This window comes from Manis javanica, chromosome 6, assembly GCF_040802235.1.
Source record: "Manis javanica isolate MJ-LG chromosome 6, MJ_LKY, whole genome shotgun sequence".
NCBI lineage: Eukaryota > Metazoa > Chordata > Mammalia > Pholidota > Manidae > Manis > Manis javanica.
In genome coordinates this window covers 149,584,519-149,603,431 of record NC_133161.1, presented here as the reverse complement: position 1 = coordinate 149,603,431, position 18,913 = coordinate 149,584,519, and the positions used below count along the sequence as shown (strand labels likewise).

The 18,913-nt window shown below is 52.3% G+C and overlaps 2 long non-coding RNA genes across 6 annotated transcripts in view; one reads left to right on the top strand and one right to left on the bottom strand.

Annotated features, from left to right (window-relative positions):
* Positions 1-18,913, top strand: part of LOC108401547 (uncharacterized) — a 214,324-nt gene that overhangs the window by 182,860 nt on the left and 12,551 nt on the right. For 2 of the 5 annotated variants that reach the window (XR_012132783.1, XR_012132782.1), the window contains exons 2-4: positions 12,876-13,075; positions 13,432-13,612; positions 16,087-18,886. This is a non-coding gene — a long non-coding RNA (uncharacterized lncRNA). Of the gene's footprint in view, positions 1-10,947; positions 11,673-12,875; positions 13,076-13,431; positions 13,613-16,086; positions 18,887-18,913 lie in introns of those variants that run through there. The other 3 variants (XR_012132781.1, XR_012132784.1, XR_005054318.2) reach the window with 2 other exon arrangements.
* Positions 1,427-4,800, bottom strand: LOC140850035 (uncharacterized). Its single transcript, XR_012132779.1, has 3 exons — positions 4,642-4,800; positions 2,545-2,795; positions 1,427-1,529 (listed from the first exon to the last, which is right to left on the bottom strand). It is a non-coding gene; the product is annotated as an uncharacterized lncRNA (long non-coding RNA).

Sequence of the window (18,913 nt, the reverse complement as noted above, 5' to 3'; positions counted from 1 at the left end):
GGCAGGCAGCCGGTGCCCTGCATCTTCTGACACAAGCTGGCAATCTGAGGTTCCCAGGGCTGAGGGCCAGAGGGGAGGAGGAGGCCTGGGTGTTCCTCTGGTAAGTCTTCTGCAGACTTATGCTGAAATGTCTGCAGGAGGCTGTGCCCCAGAGCGTGCCTTTGGGCTGGTGTTCTGTCTGGGTCATGTGGCTCTGTTGTGCGGTGCTCATAGGTGAAGCATGGATGAGAGATGCCTCTCTGCCCAGAAGCAGCACCATGCTCACTGCCTTGAGACGCTGGCTCGTCCCGCTAGCATCAGGGGAGAACAGGAAACGTGCCCAGACTCTTAGGGACTTCTTTTGGTTGCAAGTGACAGAAGCCACTTCGGACTAGCTTGGGCAGAACAGGACCTGCTGTGGCTCCTGAAACCAGGAGGCGACAGGGCCCAGGGAGTGCACGGCCTGCACTTTGCCACTGGGGCTGTCATCCCCCCTCAGGGTGGCTTTGCTTCTCCTGCAGGTGGGCCAGGAAGCCTCCTGGGTGAGATGGTCCAGGGGGCTCCAGTCCCACAGCTCACATGCTAGATGCCCCATGTGTTCGTCTCCCCTCTGTCCTTGAGCCTAGAGGCCAGATTTCTTCTAGCAAGTTGTCCTGATGCAAGGGTCTTTAGAGACTGGAAGGCTGGGAGCAGAACGCTTACAGACACGTCCAGCATGGATCCCAGGGCCTGCCAGGTCTTCCTTCTTCAGCAACCCAGGAGTCTGCACAGGTTAATTTGTTTATGCTCAACCAGGTGCTTCGCCAACACTTGTTAGCAGTGCCAGGGCCCTTTCGGGGCTCAAGGTGCTGGCTGCCCCCAAGCTGTGGATTGGAGGAGACGCAGCTGGGGAGTCACAGACACTTCGCACTGACTGAGACACCTGAGTGCCTAGAGCTTTTCCGGTCACTCCTCCTGCCTTGGCCTGACGTTGGACACCTCAGGCTCCGGATCCAGAGGAATCCACCTGCAGGGAGCTGAGCTGCTCTCGGCCTGTAGCTGGGCCCCTGGGGCCTGCTTTTGGAATCAAAATGCTCAGACGCTGTTCATCTCTCCCCAGACTGCAGTGCAGGGCCATACACTGCTCCGCCTGGCTAAAATCCCTTGGAATCGGAGTGTTTCCTCCAGGGCAGGGCTGGGGCCCAAGAATTTAAAGCAACTGAGCACATTTATTAAGCACGAGGATCTCAGGGTGCTAAGGAGCTCGACGCAGTGGCCTGTCTTCAGGCTGTGGAGGAGGGGAGGCCTGGGCAGTAGGGGACCACGGGTTCCTGCTGGTGATGGGTGGGCAGGGGCCTGCAGGGGGTACAGAGACAGTGGGGCTCCCCCTGTCTGTGCTGCAGATAGGCGATGTTGTTTCCTGGTGCCATTGGGTTCCTGCTTGCGCTGCAGCCCTGGGCTCCCTGGCTAGGACAGCAGGCCTCCCGGGAGGTGTCTTCTCTGGTGCTCTTGGGTGTACAGTGCTGGCAGCCACCTGAGATGACCCAGAGGAAGGCAAAGGAGGAAGGAGCCTGAAAGAGGGACCCCCGTCAATGCCATCTCCTTGAAAAGTACCTTCCCTTGGGGTCTCCCAGCATGAGGTGTCGCCAGCGGTCTTGCTCAGGGACTGTGCTGCCTAATACCTGAAGCAGGTTTCCCCAAATAAAGCTGACATTTATTGAAGGCCATGTGTCAGGCACTATGTGGGGAGCTTTACATAAATTATTTGAGTTAATCCTCATGAAAGTATGAGCTATTATTATCCATATTTTACAGTTGAGGAAACTCAGGCTTAAAGAGGAAAAATAGCTCTGCCAGTGCCCAGCCAGCCAGTAGCAGAGCTGGGATTTGAACCTTGGTGGTTCGTGCTGCCCGAGGCCTGTGCTGCCAAACTCCCTGTCCAGGGTCTTGCCCCAGAAGGTGCTTTGGTTCCCCAAACATGAGCCTTGGAGTCTTTTCTAGGGTTCAGTCCAGCAAAGATGAGAGAAAGGTCTGTGTAGAGACACCCGCATTGTCTTCCACTTGACCAAATACATTTAGCAAGCAGGTGAATGTGCAAATACTGAACGTGTGAACAGTGAGGATTGACTTGATACGCCCTGGGGGGCTGTGATGGGCGTGACCTGTGTTCTGCCTTGAGCACCTCCCCTGGCCCCCGTGCCTAATGGCCTGAGTGCAGTTCTCTGTGGCACAGGTGAAGTACCTCCTGGGCTGGGCTGCTCAGCTGCCGGAGGGGGTGACCTTCCTCAGGACGCACCTGCATACTGGGGTGCAGAATGTCCCTGGCAGCTCTGTTTGTACTGTGTAAAGAGCAGCCCCTTGTACTCTGGTTCTTTTTGAAAAGTCGCTAATAATTTTGCACTCAATTTCCATTTAAATGGGAACATTAACCTCTGGGCCTGGAGAGGAGCCTAGAAGTGTGGCTCTTCTCTCCACGGTTCAGGGTGCCCTGGGAGTAAATCACTCTCCTCAGCAGATGAGGGTCTCCCTTTGATTTTGAAAGATCCCCCCTCCCCTTCCAGAAAGCCCACTTTCTGGTTTACTCACCTGCTGCAACTTGAGGGTCTTCCTTAAGTCTAGCCCAAGCGGTCCAGCTGAAACACAGGCCGTCTCCCCGTGGCCCCTCTCCCGGGCGCACAGTGGAAACCCGCTCCCCGCGTTGATGGTGAAGCTCCTAAAAGCCCAGGCGAGAGACCTGGGCGGCGGCTGGACAGCGGCCGGGGGCCACTGGGGTGGCGTGGGTCATCCGAGGCAAGCCGGGGCAGTGCTCTCCCAGGGTTCTGCTGATGCCTCTCACCCTGTGAACACGGCACTTCACTGCCAACCCTGCCGACAAGGAGGTTGGGGAGTGGGGCTGTGCTCAGGGAGTGCCGGGGGCTGGTCAGCTGCCCATCGGAAAGGAGTGGGGGTCGGGGGTGAGCCTAGAATTCAGCACTGGTGCGAAGTGCTCCAGCTTCCTCCTCTAGGATGCCAGTAACGTGGCTTCTCTGCCCTCGCGTGTGTGGATGGGACCTCCGCTCCCCAGCCCTGGTCCTGGGGAGGAGGTGCCACCAGGCCCTGAATTACTGCCAAGTCCTTGGTTCTCACCTTGAGTTTATTTCCCGCCCCGGGGCTCCCTTTCCTGCAGACTCATGGAGAAAGTGAGGGGAGGTGCGGATGCCAAGTGACACCTGGGGTGCCCACTGTTGGGCACAAAAGCTGCCCCGCTGAGGGAGGCAGGGAGCGTGGAGACCAGCATGAGTCGGGAACCTGAGGTGTGGCATCCGCCAGAGGGTATCTTCTGTTTATCTGCCCCCTAGTCTGGAGCTGAGCCCCAGGAACACATTCAAGGTCACATATGTAGACAGTCTTACGGCCCGAGTGGAAAGCCTGCTCAGTTTACAGTCTGTTCTGTTCCCGGGGTGCTTCCTCCCTGCCGGTGCTTAGCTCCTGGGGGGGTAGGGGGAGCGGGGGAGGCGGGAGGGGTAGGCGGGTGGCCCGCCGTCCCAGGGAAGCCTGGCCTCCCTCCTGGTCTCTGTTCCTGTCCCCGCCTCCAGCTGCCAGGAAGTTTCCCTGCCTGAGGAGGCATGTTCTCTTTTCTGTCATTTAGTGTCTAGTTTCTAAAAATAGTAATAATTAGAGAAGCCTGCTGTCTTTCCACTTTTTCCCCCTTGTTTTAATTTAAATTCTGTTGGTTTTATCTGTAATTTTGGACTGGAGAAGTGCCTGCAGACTGTGAATAAGAGTGGACTGTGCATGTATGTATGAGCATGTGTGTATGTGTGCATATATGGACTACCTCTGTGTAGGTGTGTGTGTGTGTGCATGTGGCATGCTTACATATGTGAGTAGGGGGTTTTGAGGTCAGGAGGAGGTTGTCCCCCACAGCATCGATGACACAGGGACCTCTCAGGGATGCTGATGACCAGGTCAGAGACTTTCCCTTTGCTCTGCCAGATTCACTGCCCGGCTCTCTGCCCTGCTCTCACCCTCAGCCGCTGGCCCGAGTGCTGCATCCATGTACTCGTGCCCACTGGTTCCTGTGGAGTTCAGCCCCCGGGGAGCCCTGTGAGGGAGGGAGGGGGAGGACACGGTCGGGCGTTTGCTCGCAGCCCCTTCCTGCCCACTGCCCGTCTGAAGGCAGCCCCCTCCGCGGGTCCAGTCCCCCTGGGTTCTGGTCGCTGCCCTCCCTCCCCCCTCTGGGTCTCTGTGTTCCTCCTTCCCCTGTGCCCTGCCGACATTTGTGTAGTCTTCTTTAAACCCTCCCGCAACCATCCCGATGTGCGTGTACTGCGTGTCGGGACTCCGCTGCATGCAGGGACCCTTGGGAGCGGCCACGGGCCAGCTCCGCGTTCCGTTTGCGGGGGTCTCCGTTTGTGTCTGTCTCCATGCCCGCGAATGGCCGCGCCCCCACGGAGGGAGAGGGTGGGTGTAAGCTTTGCCGTTCTCCCCCTGAGCTGTTCAAGGCCCGTCGGGGCTTCTCCCTGCCAGTGCAGCGGCCCCTCTGCCCAGAAGGAGCGCCCACCCCCTGCCTGTAGCAAGCGTGTCCTCCCCTGAAGCTCCCGGAGCCCCTCTGCTGGGCCAGGAGGGAGGATGAGGCACAGTTCTACTCAGGAAACCGGGTGTTCTGGCCCCCGCTTGGCTGCCAGCTCCCTTCTCCCTCACCTTGGGTGACGCCTCCTGCTGAGCTCTCTGCGGCCGTCCGCTGTGGGCGCTCCCGGGCCCCACGTGGTTTCCAGCCCAGACCGCAGCGTTCCCCACTCCTGTCCGTGTCCTTCTGACCCTTTCTCGCCTGGTGTCCTGGCTCCGTTGCTCTTCCCCTGGACATCTCCGCTCCTCACAGGAAGAGCAGAGCCCACGTGAGCCCAGCACCTTCTCTGACTGGCTTCCAGATCCCAGTGTCCACGCAGCTGGGCAGCTGTTCTCTGCGGCCGGCTTCCTGACCGCTCTCTGGTGGAGGCTGGCCTGCGGCCCCCCGGCTCCACCGCGGGCGCTGGCGGGGAAAGGGCCGATTCTGGCGCCCTGAACGGGAGGGAGCGGAGCAATGGCTTGTTCCCGGCCCGGCCCCCGCCCCTGCCTATTATCCTTTAGGTTGAACACATTCTCTTGCAACAGAGGTTAATTTCCTTCCAACGATCTTCACTTTTTTCTGGCAATTTGATTTCATCTCCATTTCTTGTGACAAATTTCGCCCCTTTTATTCTGTACTACATCACAAGGCTCCTTTATACTTAATGACAGTTAAGGGTGCTGTTCCCACATACCTTCTTCCACACCTTAGGGTGGAAAAGTCCATTTCACCCACCTGCAAGCGCCAGAGGGCTGAGGGGCGGTGAGGGGGAAACGCTTCTGTGATGGCTCATTTTATGTGTTGGGGGAGTGACCCTAAACGTGGCCCGTTGGCATGCGGATCACTTTGAGCTGGAGGCAGTCAGGACCCTGCAGACTCAAAAATCTTGTACCTCTCCTTTGATTGCTTCAGCCAATGTAGGTAGGGGCCTGGCCCCAGAAAAAGGCTGCTACCAGAGATGACCTCTATCGGGAAGATGTTCTGTGCCGTCGCCCAGTCACCCTCCTCCTCCGAAGCCCAGGCCCCCACCCCACTCCTTCCCTCAGGATGTGTGTAGGCCTCAGCTGACTGACTTGGGTCTCATATTTAACGGGGCTCTTGTGTACACACAACTAAATGTGTTTTTCTCCTGTTAATCTGCCTTTGGTCAATTTAATTAATATACTAGCCAGAAGAACCTAGAAGGGTAGAGGAAATTTTTTTCTCCTATAGTGTCAGTTTGGCTGGGCTGTGGGGCTCAGTTCAGTCAAATATCAGCCTAGATGTGGCTGTGAAGGTAGTTGTTAGATGCGATTAACACTTAAGTCAGTAGACTGAGTAAAGCAGATGCCCCCCTAGTGTGGGCGGGCCTCCTTGACCAGCTGAAGGCATCAGGAGCAGAGGCAGGTCCCCAGAAGCGGAGCCACTCCTCAGGACAGCGGCGCAGGGACCGTGCGTGGGTCCCCAGCTGCTCTCCTGAGGAACGTGGACTCCAGCCACAGCATCGGCCTTTCCCTGACTCTGCAGGTGGCCTCCCAGCCCTGCAGATTTTGGGTTCCACCCGCCATCCTCAGTTGTGTGAGCCAATACTTTCAATCGCTCTCCCTCGCCCACCTCCCTCTCTCTCTCCAAATATCCAGATGTGTCCTGTTGGTCCTGTTTTTCTGCAGGACCCTAATAAATACACCCTCCCTTTTCAAGTGAGCCTGCAGGGTGGGTCTTTTCTGGTCAGGGGTTGGGTGTGCACGAATGATTCATTGCACAACTCCAACTCCTAAAAATGTCAAAATGGTCCCCTAAGGAATTTGGGATGCCTAGAGGGCAGAGACACGCTCCGTACAGTCAGGAGCCCCACGTGAGGGTGGGTGGTGGGCCTGAGGAGAAAAACAGAAGCCGCAGAGACTGGGGAGAGCTTCTGGAGTTGGTTGGCAGCTCAGAGGTAGTGCAGAGCAGAGCGCTCCACTGTCTGGTGGGGAGCCCAGGCACCCTCTCAGGGAGGTCGTGGGGGAAAGAGCCCTGAGAGGCAGCCGCAGTCTGGGTTCTAGACCCAGTGCCTACAGTACTTAGCCGTGGGGCCGCTTCTGCCTCCCCCTTCTGAAGGGCATGCACAGCTCTGGGCATCCAGATGGCACAGGTGATGGCCACCCAGTGACGCTCCAGCTACTTAGGACGTAGGAGAAGCAGTTCCCTGGATTTTTATGGCCCTGCTTTATCATAGACCCAAGATCCTCAGTGCACTGAGAAAAAAGATCATCTGGTTTCAGCAAATCCTGAGCGATGGAGATCCTTGTTGGTACCCGGCCTCACCAGGTTCTGGTCAGAGGACGAATTAGAGCCCGAGAAAAGAGGATTTAGGGTGCAGCAGTTTGCTGTCTCTGCGGCCTGGTGGGGCTTAGGAAGACTTGGGGGGGGGTGTGGAGAAGACTTTGGGGCTGTTGATTTTAGAGAGAGAGAGAGGGAAATGTTGGGGATACTCCATTCATTGTTTTTATTATTTAAAAAATTTTATTGAGAGTTGTAGAGCAGTTTTATTGTGTTTTAGAGCAGTTTTAGGTTTACAGCAAAAATTGAGGGGAAAGTACAGAGGTCTCCCCTATGTCCCTGTCCCTTTCCCTGAAAGCATCTGCCGTTGTCAGCAGCGCCCCCCAGAGTGGCACGTTTGTTGCCTGCCTGGCACCTGCACTGACTGACCCACCGTGATCACCCAAAGTCCAGCTTTCATTATAGGTCACTCCTGGTGGTGTACGTGCTGTGGGTGTGGACAGATGTATAATGAAATGTGCCCACCACTACGGTATCGCACGAAGGATTTTTCCCTGCCCTAAAAACCTGCCACGCTTCACCTATTCATCCCTCCCTCAACCCTCTGCCTCTGGCAACCACAGATCTTTTTAACTGTCTCCATAGTTTCGCCATTTCCAGAATGTCATATAGTTGGAATCATATAGTGTAGCCTTTTCATCAGTAATATATTTTTAAGTTTCCTTCGTATCTTGTCATGATAGCTCATTCCTTTTTAGCCCTGAATGGTGTTCCATTATCTGGGTGGACCACAGTTTGTTCATCCCTCGCCTACTGGAGGACCTCTCAGTTGCTTCCAAGTTTTGCCAGTTATGAGTAAGGCTGCTACAGACATCTGTGTGCAGGTTTTCATGTGGACTTAAGTTTTCAACTTCTTTGGAGAAATACCAGCATGGTTGCTGGATTACATGGCGAGAGTGTGATCAGTCTTGTAAGAAGCTGCCAAACCGTCTTCCCAGGTGGCTGCACCACGTTGCATTCCCACCTGCAGTGGATGTGAGTTCTGTGGCTCCACTTCCTTGTCAACATTTGGTGGTGTCAGTGGCCTGGATTTTGGCCCTTCTAATATGTATATAGTGGTATCTCATTGTTTTCATTTGTATTTTTCTGATGACATACGATAAGGAGCATCTTTTCATATGCTTATTTGCTATTAACTTCTTTGTGAGGTATCTATTAAAGTCTTCAGCCCATTTTTTAATCGGTTGTTTTCTTACTGTTGAGCTTTTAGAGTTATTTGTATATTTTAGATAGCAATCCTTTTTCACTGTATCTTTTGCAAATATTTTCTCCCATCCTGTGGCTTTACTTTTCATCCTCTTTTTGTAGAGCAGAAATATTTAATTTCGTAAAGTCTAACTTACCAATTATTTCTTTCGTGGATCAATCCTTTGGTGGTGTATCTAAAAAGTCATCTACATTCCCAAGATCATCTAGGTTTTGTCCTATGTTGTCTTCTAGGAGTTTTATAATTTTGAATTTTACATTTAGGTCTGTGATCCATTTTGAGATAATTTTTGTGAAGAGTGTAAGGCCTGTTTCGAGATTTTCTGTTTTGTGCCTGTGGATGCCCAGTTGTTCCAGCACCGTTGTATCGCCTTTGCCCCTTTGTCATGCGTCGGGTGACTGTGGTTATGTGGGTCTATTTCTGGGTCCTGTGTTCTACCTGTCTCTTCTTTTGCCCCCCCACACTGCCTTGATTACCACAGCTTTAAAAGTCGGGTAGTGTCAATCCTCCCACTTTGTTCTCCTTCAGTATTGCGTTCGCTGTTCTGGGTCTTTAGTCTCCCCAATAATCTTTATAATTAGTTTATCAATATTCAGAAAATACCTTGCTGGGGTTTTGATTGGGATTGCATTCAGTCTCTAGATCAAGTTTGGAAGAACTGACATCTTAACAGTATTAAATCTTCTTGTCCGTGAGTGTGGACTCTCTCTCCGTTTATTCAGTTCTTTAATTTCATTCACTAGAGTTTTGTAGTTTTCCTCTTTCAGATCTTGTACATATTTTGTTAGATTTATACTTCAGGACTTCATTTTTGGGCGTGCTGATGTAAGTTATATTTTTAATTTCACATTCTGCCTGTTCATTGCTGTTCTGTAGGAAAGCAATTGACTTTTGTATATTAACCTTGTGTGATGTAATCGCTTAGTGGTAGGAATTTTTTGTTGATTATTTCAGATGTTTCTACATGGATGATCATGTTGTCTTTGAATAATAGTTTGATTTCTTCCTTCCCAATCTGCATACTTTTTATTTCCTTTTCTTGTCTTATTTCATTAATTAGAACTTCCAGTATGAGGTTGGAAAAGGGTGGTGAGAGGGAAGAGATAGTTATTCTTGAATCTGACTAACTTTCCACAAGTTCATGCCTCATTCTCACATTTCTTCTCCTGCCCTGCTCTCTCTCCTGCTCCCCGATTGCAAGTGAGGTGTGCGCAGTTCCGAGGGCGTGAGAGGAAGGGTCACGTCAGCTTCTGCAGCTCCTGGGTTTGCTGAGGCTCAGAGTTGGGGGAAAGGTGCTTCCTTGGCCTAAGCCTGATCAATTTAAGCTGATGTTTTATTTTGATTTTTTTTTTTTAAGTCACACTGCACACTGACAATGCAGAAACATCGGGCGCATGGCAGGTGCTCAATAACGTTTGCTGAATGAATGTTCACGATCTGTGCTTGCCCCTTGCTGCCCTGACTGGGTCGACTTAACTTCCCAACTCTCATTTTCCTTTTATGTAAGTTTGACGAGAATGACTTGAGATAGCATCTAAATTATAGACAGTCAACATTTATTAATTCTGCTTTATTTCCACTTTTCTGGGACCAGGGCGAAACTGACTAATACCGTGATTGACGTCAAGTAAGTTGTTCCCTGTCCACATTGTGGAAGTTAAGCATCAGTAAATGTTAAGTGGATGCATGAAGGGAAAAATGAAAGGGCAAAAAGGGACCTTATACATCTTATAGCTGTGAATATTTTCAACAAAAGCTCACGTGGAAGGCCAGTACCTAAAACTAACATAACCACACTTGTACTGATTGGGTAGAGGCAGGTGGGCGTGTGTGTGTCTCCATTGTCTTTCTGCAGTTTCTTCCGCTCTCCCACCCGCCCTGGCCTTAGGCAGTGGTGTGCTAGCAGGTAGGTGACAGCTGGTTCTGGGGCGGGGAGCCTGATTTGTAGATTTCCATGGTATAAATACCTCCACTGATTTCAGGCCACCCATGTGGTGTCACTGAACGTGGTTGGGAGTATTGCTCAGAACCACATCATATTATTTTCACCAAAATTTTCCCACAAAATTTAGTAAAACTTAGTGATCCACTTTAGGGAGTCGGTACCAGCCAGCTCCTGCATGCCACTCCCTCCAAGAAGCCTGTTCTGAGTCTAGGGTTCTAAGGAACATAGTTTGAACAATTGATGTATACTTCCTAACTTTATAAGATGAGGAAAATGAGGGGCTATGACCTTCCCAGGGCCGTAGACCTAGAGGAAACATATTTTGGCTCAGTTAGAATGATTCCTTACTCTGTGGTAGAGAACCTATTCTTCCCCCCTAGACACGCAGCCATTGGTCCCCTAGTCACAGGGCCCCCTAGACACAGGGCCATCCTACATCCTACAGCCCCCTAGACACAGGGTCATCCTACATCCCACGGACCCCTAGACACAGGGCCATCCTACATCCCACGGCCCCCCTAGACACAGGGCCATCCTACATCCCACGGACCCCTTGTATCCAGGTGGACCACTGATTGTGGTGGATGGAATCATGCTGATTCTGGACCTGCTTAGCCATACAATATTCCGTGTAATTCTCTGGTGTCTCCTACTGCTAGCCACACGGCAGGAAGTGAATGGCTGTGGGGCCCTAGGAGGTGCAGAAGCCACATACTGGGAGGAACCCAGACCTCTGAATCACTCTTTGGACAGGAGCTGCCTCGGGAGGATGTCCAGCTGGGCACACTCACACTAGGTTCTGTGTGAGCAAGAGAGAATTCGCTGTGCTAAGTCACCGCTCTTGTCTGTTGTGGCGGCTGGCATTGTCCTCGAGGACTAGCAGACCCTGGAAAGGAACAGTTGCGAGGCTGCCCCACTGATCACAGGGTGTGAGTTTATACCTGCCAACAAGCAGAGCGAAGGCGACAGGGACACGTCATCCTGAGGGTGGGAACTTAGGGGTGTCACAGCGGAGCTCAGAAAGCGGTGAGGCGGATGATGGATAAGTGTGGGGGCTTGACCGGGACACAGCCCTGCTGTGAGCAGTGAAACTCTCCACACTGGTGACCACATTCGTCAGGACTGTTCAGGTGCAGGTGACGGCCCCAGGTTAAGCCAGTCTGAGCCTGGAAAAGGGACACTTACTGTAATAGAAGGAGCGACTCACAGAGGCCAAGGGAAGGAACAGAGCTGGCCTCTGAAGGGTCTGGAAGTTACAAGGGCCCTGCCCCTGTTCCTGGTTTCTGTACCCCTCTCTGTGTCTTTGGTGCAGACCAGCCTTATCTGACTGATATGCTCCCCCCTCTCGCCATCTTGCCTTCACTGTCTCAAGCCCAGCCAGCCGCAGAGAGCCAGCCCCCTGTCGTCCTGACTGCACACAGACCCACTAAACTCTCTGCATCTGAAGTTCAAAGGCCAGAGGAACTCCAGTTGACCCATGTGGTCAGGTGTCCTCCTTGGTTGAATCCACTGTGGCCAGAAAGTGAAACTGGACTGTATGAACACATCCAGGGGCCTTGTCTACGCAGAGGGAGTGCGTCCCTGAGAAGGCGAGGTCATTGTGTCCAGCTCCTGAAAACTCCCAGCAAGTCCGGACAGCCTGTGAGAAAGAAACAGGAGGAAGAGGCTGTGCTGTGCGTGCAGTTCCTCTCCACCCCCGTGGGGGGGGAGGGAGGGGACAGGTGGGAAGGTCGGTGTGCCAGCTGGGGGGGGCTTCCCATCCAGAGGTGTGTTCCTCCTCTGTGGTGATGGACAGGGCGTGCCAGCCCCGGTGTCTAACACAGAGTGAATCCTCGGGACCGGTCGGGTCTCTCTCTGTCCCCGTCCCTCCCCAGCCTCCTCTCCTGCCGTTCTCACCCCCTCCCTCATGCCAGCGGTGCCAGACGGAGCCCTGCTGGGGCTGGGGTAAAAGGGAGAACAGTGACACTGGCTCGCTTGTATTTTGTTCTTCCTGGGTTTCTTGCCCTGATTCTGACTTTTAAAGTATCGTGTTCACGTATTTTTTATCTTGATTACTGAGGGTTTGGTACTCTTAAATTGTGCCTGAGGCCAGGGCCATGCTCTCTTCGCCCTGCTTGTCAAACGTAGTTCCTAAAGCCTGAGAAGCACCTCCTTTCTCAGCCAGCCCCTCCTGACTGTGGGTTAAGGTTTAATTTAACATAGTTTTGAAAAATAACTTTTCCTGCTTATGCTTGTTTGTGCACAGAATATCATCAAAGAGTTATCGAAGAAACTAGGAACAGAGGTTGCTTCTGGGGAGGGGAAATGGGATGAGAGGGAGGAAAGAAGGGAGATTTGCCTTAGGAAATGTACTTTACAATTTTTAAGGAAAAATTCATTAAGAGAAATACTGTTTTCCTCATGATAAAGGCAGTTTTTGTTCACTGCAGATAAATTAGAAAATACAGACAAAGCAGGAGACAAACTGTAAAATTCATAATCTCACCACCCAGCAATAATTCTGTTAATATCTTAGTGTTTCTGTTTTTCTATTCACTTAATGTCGAGATTACCAAAATGGTGTATTTTGTGAATAACATTTTGTGATCTGTTTTTTCCATTTAACATACATAGTGAATCAATTTCTAAGTTAATAAATATATCCCTTCAATGTAATTGTTAGTGATTGCCTAACATCCCATCTTTTGGATGTGAGCAATTTATTTGACCAGTGCCTTGCTGCTGGATTGTAAGTCCACCTCCGGTTTTCATGGTTATGAACGGTGCCGGGATGGACAGCTGTGCCATGAAGCCTTTTGGCACACGCCTCATTACTTCCTTATGACTGTTAAACGATTAAAGTTCAACTGAGTAAAGATCCAATTGGCTTTATTCAGCAATTCACAGATTCCAGGCAGCGTCCCATCCTGCATACGGAAGGAGCTCCACTGCACTGTGGAAGGGAAAGATGTTTAAAGGTGGAAAGGGGGTGGACAAAGGAAGTTATCAGCAAAGAACGCACTGTTCCAGGCAAGGCTCTGTCCTAAGGAGAACGCTCGGCCTCTGCTGGGCAGGTCACCTCGGTGGTTCTGAGCAGGTGAGTCCGGGCTGGCTGGCTAGAGGCTGCATTCCAGGGAGCGGCGGAGCTGCAGGTAGGTTAGGTCCTGAGACTCCGGTTGCTGATGTGGGGCACTCAGCGGAGGCAAATCGCTTCGGCCTCTTTCTTAGCCGTCTCGCCTTTCTGTCAGACGCTCTGCTCGCCTGAGAGGTGTGGTCAGTGTGTAAGGCACTACCGCCACTCCCAGCGGCCACTCTGAGGGTCTCGTGTTTTTTGTCACCCTTCAGTGCATAGTGTCCAGTCACAATGTTTTTGAGTCTCATCTCTGCTAGTCACAGGCCGCAAATGCAGGTGCACAGTGTTTAGGCTGGTTATTCTCTTGGTTCCCTTTCTAGCGTCCCAGTCCCGCGGAGATCACTTGCTTGGCCACTTATGGCTGTGAACAGACTTAAAAAGAAATCATATAAAGCTTTTGAGAGAAGTCCATGCGCCAAGGAGATTACTGTGATCATAAGCAGGACAGTCCCCAGTGTTTGGAGTGCACTTTGAAGTCATGGTCCCAGGACTCAAAATCAGGTAAGTCAGAGACCCTGTTGAGGGCCCTTTTTAAGCCAGGTGGTTTGTTCAGTGACCTTGGGAACTAACTATAAACTTCCCTAGAAGAGTTAATTCAGTGGCAGCAGGTGGCAGTGGTCACAGGACAGATAGCTCCTTGCTCAGCTGCAGGTAATCAAGGGCTGTCCTATTAGCAAGAACGACTTTGGCCAGAGGACTGGAGGCGTTTCCCTGGGCAGCGCTGCCGTGGCAGTGGGCTCTATAACCCTTACAGGCATGAGGGGGGCTTGTGATCAGAGTCCCCCTGTGCTCACTCCTGACCAGGGCCCGTGAGGAAGCTCTTCCTGAATCATGAATGCCTCCTGGTGACTCCCATCTGAATCCATTTGGGGCCTGTTGTCCCAATTTTAATAGGATGAATTCCTAGAACAGGATTTGCTGGTTCCAAGGAAATGTACTCACTTTGAGTTTTTTGGTACATATGCCAAGCCACCCTCTAAACACCCTGTACTGGTTCACACTCCTGCAGTGGTACTTTGGTGCTAGTTTAAAGCCTGAACCCTCACGGGCCCGGGCAGAGCATGAAGTAAACGTGACCCAACCCATATAACCTGAGCGTGCCCAGAATGTTCTTGTGGTAGCCACACTGTCAGTGTCCTGCCCGTGCTGGGCCCTGGGAGTGGTGAGGAGGAGGGGCTGGGACAAGGTTTGAGGCACGAAGCCAGGAGCCTGCAAGGAGGGTGGCAGAGGGGCAGAGGACCCCTTTCTCTGCCTGGGTCATGGTGACACTGAGCGCTGAGCGACCCGGCAGAGGGCCAAGGGCCCCACCCCATCTATGCCAGCTCTCACCGCTTTCTACGCTTTTTCTAAATTTATACCCGTTTCTTCAAGTTTTAGACTCTCTATTCCCTTGGCTCCCCCAAGGGGCATTTTAGACAATGAAAACCATCAAGTGCCAACATCCTCCCTTCACAGGGTTGAGGAGGGCACTGCCTGTGCGTTCCCCGCCTCCCGGGCTCGTCCATCCCCATCGCCACCATGTGTCGGGAGAACCTCAGGGCACCTCCTGCTGGCTGAGCTCTGCAGACCCCCATTCAGCTGGTTCCTGCCCCCTTTCATGCTGCCACAGACCTGTCTGCCTCCTGGGGCTCTCGTTGGCCAGGGGAAGGTTTCTTGAGCCTTCTGATGAGGGCTGGGATTGCCTCTCCTTGGGCGTTAAAGGAGCAGGTGAAGCCTCACGTCGTGCTCTCTGGGCCTGGGATCTCGGTTTTTTGTTTTTTTCCTTTGGTAAAAGACAGAAGTGCCCACAGTTCACATAGTAGCTCCCTAAGTATCATGAGCTCAAGTCAGGTTTCCCTGTGGCTCAGCAGAAGAATATTCTGATTCTTTCGAAACCCCTAGAAGTCAAACAGTGGTGTCAGAACAGGCGCGTGGAGGTCTGGGCTCTGACCCCGGAGCAGCGTTAGACCCACTGGTCGGGATGGGCGTGCGAGTCAGCACCCCTCTGGCGTCTGTGAGGTCCGCTGAGAGCTTAGATCTGGGAGCCCCTCATTTACCCAGGGCTCAGAGTAAACTGCGGGGCCAGAAGCTGGTGCCTTTCTAGCTTTGCCTTTTATTTGTGCAGTCAACAGACTTAATTGCCCCAGTTACAGAGTATTGATGCTGACAAGCCCTTTGAGTGGCCAAGGAGAGTCAAACAGGCTACAAATGATGGAGGCCAGTCCACTGAAGCCTCCAGCAGCCTCCATGCTTACCCGTCTAGTCCCTCCCTGCTTCTGTGGCACAGACACTGTAAGGGACTTTAAACCACTAGTTAATAATAAGAAAAAGAAGCTGGGTCATAAAACCAACAAATGTGTGCCAGGTGTGAAGCTCCAAGCGATTGTCTGCTGTTCTCTGTGTTGTTCTCGGATCCGTACGGAAGTGTGAGTAGGGCTGCCTGTGGGTTTCCAGACCCCTCCTCAGGCCCCCTTCTTGGAGGACCCATAGGGGAAGCTTTCTCCCTTCATTACAGGTCCCTGGGCGGGGGGGCTTCTCAGTTCCCTTCTCTCCCAGGCCAGGAGTGCCCCCTTCCCCTGCAGCTCTTGGGACCCGTTTGGGCAGAGCACCAGGTGCACGCTGTTCTTAAGCTAAAATGAGCAGTGAGGGCCATTGTCTTTTTGCAATATTTGGAAAACATTAAATTAATGGTTAGAATTTTCTCTGCCTTAAATTTCATTTTCTTAAGCCTTTGGCACCAGCTAGCCCACTTATCTCAACTAGAATCTACTATTAGATGGTGTCTGATAGTGCAGAAAATTTTTATGTTGAGCTATGTGAAGTTTGGTATGTCCCTATTTCATGATGTCATACAGCTGTAAAGGACAGGCTTGGTCAGCACGGGAACAGATCACCCATTGGCTTCTTAACTCAAGGTGGGCATTTATATCTTAGAAAGATGGTGGGTCCATTTCAAGGCTTGTATTTGTAAATATCTTCCATTTGTCTCTAAACAGAGCAACAGGAAGCTCCAGGAGAGGCATCAACACCCGACACCCTGGCTGTCTGCTCCTAGACCTTCTCAGATCCGGGACCCTGTGACTTCATGGAGACGCGTAACCCCTGACCCCCTTCACGTCCAGTTCTGTCAGCACCTGCCCAGCTTTCCTTCCTTAGCCACTCTCGACTCTCTGGCCCGTGGTTACACCTCCTTCACAGGTCCACTCCTTTCTCCTCTCTCCTCCCACTGAACTGTCTCACAGAAACTTCGTTGGCCTTCCAAACACTGCTTTCCTTCCCGGCTCCAGCTCCCGGGCAGCTGACCATTAATGCGGAAGGTCACAGAAACAAAGCAGTTTTCACTAGATTCGTGGTGATGCCTTTCAGAGGGCGCCCACCACTGCCCAGCAGCCCTGGGCTGTCCTAGCAGACTTGGTCTCATTTCCCAGACAGACCATTCCGCGCCTTTTCTTCTCTCTTCAAACTGCCCACCCCTTACTCCGCACCCATTCTCAGTTGATGGTCTCAGTGTCTTGAGGACACGGACACGACAGGGTGCCAACTCCCCACCAGCCCTGCAGACCACCCATGTGCTTCCGCCGCCCCAGTGGAGAAAGTGTCTCTTCCTTACTTGAGGCAGCTGTGCCTCGGGGCTGTGGTTCCAGCCTCCCTTGCCTCCTCTGAGGCTGGCGGCTGTCTGACTCTAGGGCACTCACTCTCCTGAATCATTCACATCCCTCAGGCATGCCCCTCCCTGCACCTCCACCTTGCAAAACAATAATAAGGTCCCTATGGTCCTACTAGTCTGTCTACATTTCGTGTTTCTTGTCTGCTTTGCTGGGGAAGGAGCTGCTTTTTTAAGTCTCCCGCTCCTGTTACCACCCAGCCCGTCCCCATCTGGCTTCTGCTGAAACCGCTCCCGGTCACTGGTGGCTGTCAGGTGTCCGACCCAGTCCTCATCTTGGCCTCTCCATGGAATCTGATAGCTCCTCCCACCCCCTGGGACGGTGGCTCTCCGTGGGGCTGCGACTCCCCTGCCTACCCCCTGCCCGCTCCTTGTTCCCTTCGCCGCATTCTCCTCTTCTGCGGGGCTCTCCCGAGGCTGGATCATGACCCCCTTTGCCACTTACATTCTCTTTCTAGGTGGTCTCATTCCCATGACTCTAAAATGTCACATATCTTCTGACAATTATCAGATGTATGTCTCCAGCCCATCCCTGATGTCTGAACCCCAGACTTTTCTATCCAAACACCAACTTTGCATCTTCACCCGCGTGTCCTGCTCACGTCTGACAGTCAGTGTGTCTGAAAGAGCTCTTCTCGCCCAGCTCTGCTCTGGCGCTTGCTCTCCGCTAGGCCGCTTCATCTCGATAAATATCACTGCCATCCATCCAATCACCTAAAGTAGAATTCTAGAAATTGTTCTTGATTTTCTCCTTTCTGTACCCCCTTCTGCCCAATCCAGTGGTAAATTCTCAGTCACCTCTGAAATATACTCCATGTCATTCACCCGCCTGCCACAGTCCAGTCTGCCATCATTTCCCAGCAGAATTACTGAATTACCCTGCTATCTAGGCTCCCTGTTTCAACTTTACTCTCTTTATTCCTCAAGCAGCAGCAAGAATGACCTTATCAAATGTTAGCTCAGGCCACTACCTGTGTGACACCCGGGCGTGCACTGTGCTGAGACCACATCCACACTTCTTGCCTTCCTGACGCCCTGGCAGGTCTGCTCCAACTCTTCCCTTCACTGGGCACCGATCTCCTATCCGTTCATTCCGGCAAACCTGGCTTCATTTCAATGCTCCACAGGGTCTCCTTTGTCCGGGGGGCTGGCTGCCCCAGACCATAAGCTGGGAACAATCTCCCACAGTCCACAAAGCTGGCTGTCTCCCATCTTTCCCATGAGACCTCCTCACAGACGTCTTCCTTAACCACAGTAGCTAAAGGACATGCCAATTATTATCTCCCTCAGTCCTCTTTTCTCTGCTCATTTGCACTTAGCATAATGCCCGAGGGTTTGGGGTTGTTTATTTTCTATAATCTTGGCTTGTATTTAAATTCTGAAAGCAAGTACCAGGCTTTCTGTGTTTCTCATCATGTCCCTATGCCTGGGACAGTGCTGACTTTCAGAAATACTTGTAGAATGATGGGTGAATGAGCAGTGGATGCTAAATAAAGATACACCCCTACCCTGCCCTACATTTCATGAATCTTGGCTCACCTTGCACCTGAGTTCTCATTTCTGGGGTACAGTAGATGACCTGGCACTGCTTAAACTGTTTCAAAGCAGGGAGTTGGAGTTCCTATTTTTAGGGTTTGTCTTGCTTCCTCCAACCCAATACCCAAGGGAGAGGAGTTCACATGGTTTAACAGACAAGGGCCGTGATGGGGGAAGCCATGGACTGAATTCCAGTAGGCCACTAACGAGCTAACCTTGGGCAGGACACAGTCCCTCTTACTCAGTTTCCTCATGTGTAAACTGCAGAGCAGTACCTGTGTCATCTGCTCCAAGGCGTGGTGCTCGGAAGTGGGTTCACCAGTGAGACCTTTGTAAGACGTAGTGCGAAGCCAACAGTCTCAGTGTCCTGGAGCCCCCCTGGTCAGGAAGCAGGCAGTGGCTCTCAGATCTCTCCGAGGAATGACTTAAAGAATGCCTTCCCTCGGCGCCTGACCTCTGCTGGGCTGCGGCTGGGGCTTCGCTGAGGTCCTGGGACCTGTTCCCGCCCCACCGCCCAGGCCCTCCTTCTTCCTTGCCCTCCATGGACGTGGACGTATGGCAGCTGTTTCTGCTCCATGAGGCACAGCTCCTGCCAGGTGGGACAGAGAGCATGTGGGGCTCAC